Source organism: Myodes glareolus, chromosome 8, assembly GCF_982192425.1.
Source record: "Myodes glareolus chromosome 8, mMyoGla1.1, whole genome shotgun sequence".
Classification (NCBI taxonomy): Eukaryota; Metazoa; Chordata; class Mammalia; order Rodentia; family Cricetidae; genus Myodes; species Myodes glareolus.
Window position 1 is genome coordinate 14,338,787 of NC_142033.1, and position 7,925 is coordinate 14,346,711.

Here is a 7,925-nt window from a genome sequence, read left to right on the forward strand (position 1 = left end):
AGAAACAAAAATTGGTTTACTTTTAAAGTTCAATAAGATCAACTTCTAGCTGGACTAAAAAGAAAATCGGGAAATGTAGGTCACTGCTGTTAAAAAGGAAACAAGAGCTGCCATTCCAGACGAAGAGTGTTTATGACAAAATATTTGACAGCTTCCATGCAACTGAGAAAATAAAAGACCGAGATGTAGCAAGACACGGAGTTTAATATTCAGAGCTGGGGCTCTGGAGGTGGGTGACTGTGGTCTGAACCCCACCCCTTTGTCGTATAAGCTGTGTGAATTTGGGCAAACCCTTTCTGTGTACCTTGTTCCTTTAGAGTACCAGAGCGCTAGGATTTCTGATGTAAATGAATCATTTTGCTAAGAACCCTGCCTGTGCTCCCCTCGGCACCGACACAGGCGCTAAAGCTGGGAGACACAGAGAAGATTAGCAAGGCCCCTGGGCAAGGACAGCACACAAACTCATGAAACAGTCCACAATTTTTGTAAAACAGATCCACATGTTAGTTTTTTGTTATTTCTTCTATCTTATTTTTTTTTCTGAGTTGCAATTGATTCTGATGACTCAAAGGAAAATGTTGATTTTTTTTTAGGTAACGCTAGAGCTTTTCTGGGTCAGAGGTAGGCTATTAATGGATGTAGCTAAAAAGGCGACATCTACACTTCAAAAGTCTATTGGCAATGGGTTTAAGTTTGACCATGGAATGTGCCAACTTTAAAAAGAACTGCCCCAACGAAAGCCGTTCTTTTCTGCCATGACCACGCCTTAGTCTGCTCCACCTCAGTTCCTGACACAGTCACCATCCTAAGGGTGAAAGGTTGGCCTCGGAACATGCCCCAAAGTGCAGCCGCACTGGTGGCTAAGTGGTTCCTAGACCCGCAGGCGGAGCAGAATTCAGCTCATCACTGTGCCCTGCAGGCTGCTAGGATCCAGGTTTCTCATACTAAGGGCTGAAAGGCTGGACTTTTTGACCATTCAGTCCTAGGACTAGGCACATAGTTTGGTAGGAAAGCACCTGCCCCCTCCTCTTTATTTTTCCTCCTGCTCAGTGACCTTGGAGTTTGAGCCCCGCCTCACACTCCCTTAGCCTTGCTGTGCAGCCAGCTTGCTGCCATCTGCCCGCTGGTATACTATTCCAGTACTCAGCCAACAGACTGGCAATCAAGGACACCACCTGAAGGCCAGGACTGGCTTCTGAAGGCCTCCGACTGCTGCCCAGTGAAGCCAGAGCTTGCTGCTTTGTTGAGACTCAGTTCTCCAACAAGCACCTCCTCTACCAGGCAGAGACATGAGCCAAGAGATGATCCACCATGACAAGGCTGAACTGGAGCATCTGCTTCCTCTGAGATGTTTTTCCCAAAGTCTAGCAGTGTTTGCTTTCCAAATGGATGCCCAGCAATCAGAGGAGGAGGAGCAGGGCAGTGGCACACAGACGCCAATATCTGGGGTTAGATGGTTTCACTGCAATTTTATTCTCTGTGTATATAGGGTCTGGAATACTTATAGCGTGGTCATTTTTAGCCATTTCATGTTTCTTTAACATGTGTGTGCATATATATGTGTGTGTGGTGTGTACATAAGCCAAATTTCAACCCTAGGTGTAGTTCCTCAGAGGTTGTTCATTATTTTTTGAGATAGGGTCTCTCATTTGTCTGGAACTTGCCGAGCAGTCTTGCTGGCCAGAGATTCAGAGATTCCCAGGGATCCACCTGTCTCTGTCTACCCAGTGCTGGGATGATAAGCATGTGCCGCCATACCTTGCTTTCCACATGTGTTCTGGGGATCAAACTCAAATCTTACATGGCAAGGGCCTTACATGCTACACTGCCTCCCACCCCTTAGATTTCACCAATGAAAACACATTTCTAAGATCAATCACTTCATTGAAGAGCCCTGGATAGCCATAAAGCCCACCTCTAATGCTTGGTTGTCCATCTGAAGACTTGGCTGACATAGGATGAGGGAAAGTATCTCTAGGACAGGGCCATTTGGGTGGGGTGCTGGCTGTCCTCCCTTTGCCTACACATGTCTGATGAACCGTCATGTATCTGGCTCAAACAAATAGACATGCAATGTTACATTATAAATACTGAAATAAAAATAAATTGTAGTCATTGCAGCATAAAGGTTTGCTAGCCTGAGCTTGGCATTAGCTGGGATCTGACCCATCTGATTTCATCCTTATGCCACAAGGAGAAAAAGCTAGCCCAATGGTGGCTTGGCATATAAATCACAGAGGCAAATGATTCGGTTGTGATGAGAATGAACTTTCTCATCTTTGATATTGATAGAAAAAACATATTTCTCCTTAGATATAGCTTTGAGGAGAAATTATCGTAGGAACTTGTTGAACATTGGATTAGGAAGAAGAGAGACTTTGACTGACTGAATCACAGCAGGGCGGGACCTGATGGAAAGAGATTATTTATAACTCAGGAGCTGATTCTCCCCACCTGAGCTCAAGGGGACAGTGCCAATTTTATGCTTTGGTGACCCATCTTTCCGTTCACACATCAGGCCAATGTGCAGGGCCACTATATAATCTGGGACACTTATTCTGTGGTGTTCTAGTCCTGACTTCTTAGGAATAGCCTCTTGTCCATCATGCAAGTGTGGAGCATTGTCTGGAATAAAGTGGCTCATCACACTTGCTTCTATCATGGTCAATTGAAATGTCAGGAGATTCGTGTGGCAGCGGTTCTTTGACTACCATGCGGCTCAGAACGGGTGACATTTCTGTCGTAGCTGGATCTAAAGATTCCGAGTCACTGACCTAGCCTAGTCCCATGGGCTTGCATCTCCTGCTGCATGCTCTCCTGCTGCGTGCTGGCTGCTGCTGGCTCTGCCGCTCATCTTCCCAGTTCCGAGTCCAGTTAACAGTTCATTTTACCGACACTACAGGACAACCTTCCACAGTGAGCTATCACCGGCACTTCTCAGTTTAACCCCCTTCCTGGGTGAGTCATGATTTGGAGGGAGACAGAATACACGCTTTGTTTAGACCTCGAAGATACCACTGTTTGTGGGCTCTGGCTTTTGTGTGTGGATTGAGAGGGTGTGTGAAACAGCAATACTGCTGCCAGAGAAGGTCTGCAGAGTCCATGGAGACAGAACCTCTGGAAACTGCCGGAGAGGCAACTTTTTTTCTCCCGTCTCCAAGTTGGGAGAACATAGTGGACAAAGTCCTGTTATTCCATGTATGACGAGAGCCGATGTTATGGCCCTATGTTGTATGACCTCTGCCGTCCAGGAACTCATTCTTAGAGACTGTATACGTATTCAAATAACCTCGGCATGGAGTACGCTAAGCCTGAGGGGATGGTGTAGAGAAGGGACTTATCTGAGTCTGGAGGAAAGGGGGAGTCCCAGTAATTGAAAACAGACAGACACCTCAGGGCCTGAGAGCCTTGAAGGAGGAAGGGTTTTATGGGTGGAGATAAAGGGCCTCAACAACAGCTCTGGCAAATCCTCTGTGATTTTGAAAAGACAGGGCTATTTGTGGTTAGCACTTACCTATAGCCCTAGGCACTCTGGAGGCTGACTCAGGAGGATTAAAAGTTTGAGACCAGGCTGGGAAGCACGGTAGTGGTGAGAGTTTGCCTTGGGTCACGTGGGAAAGCGAGGAGCCGTAGCGTCAGGTCGGACAGTGGGGGGTGGGTGCGTGGAGCTTCGGGCAGCTTATACGTAGAGTTAGGAGTGGTTGCCCTCTGCGGTGGGGCACATAGCTGGGTTTCTAGAGCTCCGACAGTCCCTCAGAGCGTGTATCTTTTCAAGAGTGGTCCGGGGTGCTTTCCGGCCTCTGAGCTTCTGCCCTGGTCCTACAGAATGGAGATATCTGAGGAACAAGCTATTGTGCTTTCTGTCTCAGGCTAAGCCAGGCCCGGTCAGTTGGGCTTTGCAGTTTTACATTACTTAAAGCCCGAGGACCCTTCCAGGCTGAGGCTTTTTGCACTGCTCTCCTTTCCCTTACGGCCTGGACTGGAATCTGAGCCCAGAAGTCCCTGCTCCTGGGTTGAGAAGAGCATTGCTGAGTGTGGATCCAGAAAGGGAGCAAGGTACAGCTTCCTCTGGCAGGAAGGAAGAAAGTTCTGGAGTTCCACGCCATCCACACCATCACCAGGACGGCTCTCCCTGCGCCACCTTCTATGGGGAGACGGCAGAAACCAGGAGAGGGTCCCTAGTTCTCTTTGGAAGAAGACAGACTGCATGGCACCTGGCACCAAGGAATTTCCAAGTAACAGGCCCAGTGATGTGGGGGTGGGGCGCTGAGCCTCGGTAGCACTGATTGGTTTACATTCCAGGCTTGATTTTACCTACAAAGATCAGGACTTCTTGTTTGTTTGTTTATTCCTCGCTCCTGTGCTCTGTCCTGGGCGGCACAGCCACTGTTACTGAAAATGAACTCTTGGCCTGAGCACGGGCCTTCCGCGGTACTCTGTACAGCTAGGGGAACTGAGTCAGAACTTTCAGGAACAATGACAATGGATTCTGCTGCTCATTTTACTCATTTGATTGGCTCCTTTAAACTTCCACAAGGCTAGGGGAAACTGAAGAGCTGCCTTGGAGTTAGAAGGACCTCAGGGGGCAGAGGCCACATCTTTTCAGTTATCAGTAAAGATTCCTCTTGCCTGAAGGCAGATAAACTGGCGGCTTCTGGCTGGGGTGCTGTCTGCAGTCTGTCCAGACCTCCCTCCTCAGCTGAGCCCCTAGATCTCTCTGCAGCCCTGACTGACTTAGAACTCCTGAGCCTCCTGCCTCAGCCTCCCAAGGGCAGGGATTCCAGGTGTGTGCTACTGGGGCCAGCTGTGAACTTACAGGATTTGGAACTGTTGTGGGGTTTGGCTGGCTCCTCGCCTGGGGTGTTATCCCTGTTCTCCCTTGGCGCCTCTCCACTCCCTTTCTGGGCAGGCAGTTTTCCTCCTTGTGGCGTTTTTTGCTGTCAGTTCTCAATCCCCTTGGAGTAGCCGGGTGACTGATTCTTCCGGTGTGGCGTGGGGCTCGATTCCTTCTGCTTCCTGGCTCTGCAGATATGACTTCTGGAATGTCTTGGCTTCCTGTCAGAAACGCCAGCCCTTCCCAGCCTCTGGGTAAAGGCAGCGTTTCCGGGGGCAGTGCCCTTTGCTTTTGTAACCTTTTGATCATCTGGCTTTAAGTTCCACAGGGGACTGTACTGGCAGACGGCTCCGCCGAGTCCTGGAGCTAGAAGATACCTTAGTAATATGCTTCCGTTGCGAACGGAGTTGACAGGGTTTTCAAGACAGCCATTTGGAGAAACTTGCGCGATTTCCCACTGTGTGTTCAAAGAGCCACATCCCAGGAACCCACGTCCATGTGCCAGCCTGCCTTTTAATGCTTTCCTCCTACCCCGGCTGCTCTCTTTAGCTCCACTCAGCCCTGCCATCTCCTGGCCGCTGCCACAGACTGACGTCTTTCCTGCCCCCTTGCTTGTGTGTGTCTGACTCCATTTCTGCCTATATCCATAGCATTTATGTGTAATCCAGAAGCATTCTAGATCCACCTCCAGGGGACCTAACCTCTCTTTTAACCCCTGCACTGCCGGTGTGCCATGTATTCTATTCTGTATTCTAAGAGTCATCAATTTTAGGGGGAGTTAAAATTAGATCGAGGCATATCAACCCATTTAAGACACCATTTAAGTGAACCATTCAATGGCTTTTAATATCACCTCAGAGTTGTAAAATCATCCCCACAATCAATTCTAGACTATTTGCATTGTCCTATGAGGCAGCCTTATATTGCTTAGCTCCCATCCACTGATACTTTAATCTTTCCAGATCTGAGCAACCACAAACCTACTATCTGTAGATTAATGTGTTTAGGACACTTCATATAAATGGAATCACATATGTATGACAGTAGTGGCTGGCTTCTTTCACTTAGCACAGTTGTTTTCAAGACTCCCCTATGATGTAACATGTTGTAGCATGTTAAAACATGTATTATTAGGACTCCGAGAGAGGCATTAATGACATTTTTAACATCTCCAAAGTAAAGGCGTATCTTCAAGTCTGTGGTATGCACAGTTTAATTGGCAGCATTCTCTCTCTCTTAGTCAAACTTAGAATGATTTACCTCTCAGTTGGTAGTGTCAAAAACCCAAGCTCTATACCTGTTAAACACTAACTCCCTGTGCTTGCCCGCGGTCGGCCCCTCGAAGTCTGTGAGCTCGCGCAAGTGTGGTACTTACAAGACTGGAGCCTGCCCGTGGAGCCCTCCAACTGACCTTTCCTTTCTCGAGATCTTGATCACAGTTCTGCGAGCTTGTCAGAAGCCAAGCCTCCAGAGGGCTGGAGTCCCTGTCTTCTCCCCAGCCCTTGTCTCCAGCTTTCCGTCTCTCACAGAATCCTTTCCGCTGAGCTAATGATAGTTGTCCAGCAAATATTTATGTCAAGACTCACTCTCTATCTCTCAAGAGTTCACAGTGTAGTTGAAAAGACTAGAAGTTAAACAATAATTATTCCGGATTACCCAGGATCACTGCTTCTGGGTATATTACCTCCAAAGAAATGAAAGACGGACACTCAGATTTGTAAACCAATGTTTATAATAAAATTGTTCATCCTAGCCTAATGTAGAAACAACCCAAGTGCTTGAAGGAGGATGGCTGGGCAAACTGCACATGCAATAGAATGCTATGCAGCCTTCCAAAGGAACGGCGTTCTGACTCGTGCTACAGTTTAGAAGAAGCTTGGCTGCGCAGACTCTCCTCTGGGCCACACTGCTGCCATCTTCGGGAGTTTGGCTGGATCTTCTCACGGAAGACCACATCAGCTGGGCTTGTTAACTGGAAGAGTCATGGCCTCTCCTAAGTGTCTAGCCATCTCTCCCAATCAGCTGGACACAATGCTGGGTCACTGCTGAGTGCTGTAAGCCATGCTGGCTGCTAAGTCAAAGAGCAAGCAGTCTAGGGTCCAGTATTGGGGGCCTGGGGAATCCATAGCTATTCCATAGCTGTCTATGTGAGATAATGGTAGGGACTTGAAACCAGTTTAGGCTGCACACAGTTGCACTCAGTGACCCAGGGGAGGAATGACATAAAGGATCTGCACCCAAAGAACCGAAACCCAGGCTTCGGGTTTGCGGGCCGAGCTCCATCAGCTGACTCGTGAGTTGGCGAAGGATGGATGTGCCCTGCATGGAGATGATGAACTCAGCTTCCTATTTTCAGATCTGCTGAGTCGAAGGGGCTTGCAGTATAGCTAAGCAGCCAGTTACCCTAAAGAAAATATCAGCTTTAATTTTATTCAAAGACTCAGAAGGAGTGACAAGGAAAACAGATTGAGGTATTTTTTTTTTTTTAAAGACTCGCTCTTCAGCCTTCTAAAGAGTATATAGGACCAGATGGGGCACTTGCGCAATCGTGGCGGTTCTCTGTGCGCTGCCCACTTCCTGTTTATGTTCATCAAGGAACCCACACTTAGCTTGCTCCTCTCCGTTCTTATTTAGGGAACCACTGATTGGGACCCAGAACCAGCGACTTGTTCTTTCTGGTAGGAAGCCAAGCTATCACCTCCAGGGCTTGAAGGAAAGAAGACGCTTTAGCGGCAGGACAGAGGTTCTCAACCTGTGGGTCCTGACCCTTTCACAGGGGTCACTGAAGACCATGAGAACACAGGTGATTACATTACAATTCATAACAGTAGCAAAATTGCAGTTATGAAGTAGCAGCGAACATAATTTTATCATTGGAGGTCACCGTAACATGAGGAACTGTATTAGCGGGTCATATGATCAGGAAGGCTGAGAACCACTGCTGTAGAAGGTTATAAAATGCAACCCCATGGGCTGGAGAGATGGCTCAGTGGTTAAGAGCATTGCCTGCTCTTCCAAAGGTCCTGAGTTCAATTCCCGGCAACCACATGGTGGCTCACAACCACCTGTAATGAGGTCTGGTGCCCTCTTC

At 48.1% G+C, this 7,925-nt stretch overlaps 1 non-coding gene across 1 annotated transcript; it reads left to right on the top strand.

Annotated features, from left to right (window-relative positions):
- The first annotated feature begins 375 nt into the window (after positions 1-375).
- Positions 376-484, top strand: LOC125396436 (U6 spliceosomal RNA). Its single transcript, XR_007230803.3, has one exon. It is a non-coding gene; the product is annotated as a U6 spliceosomal RNA (small nuclear RNA).
- Positions 485-7,925: the final 7,441 nt, after the last annotated feature.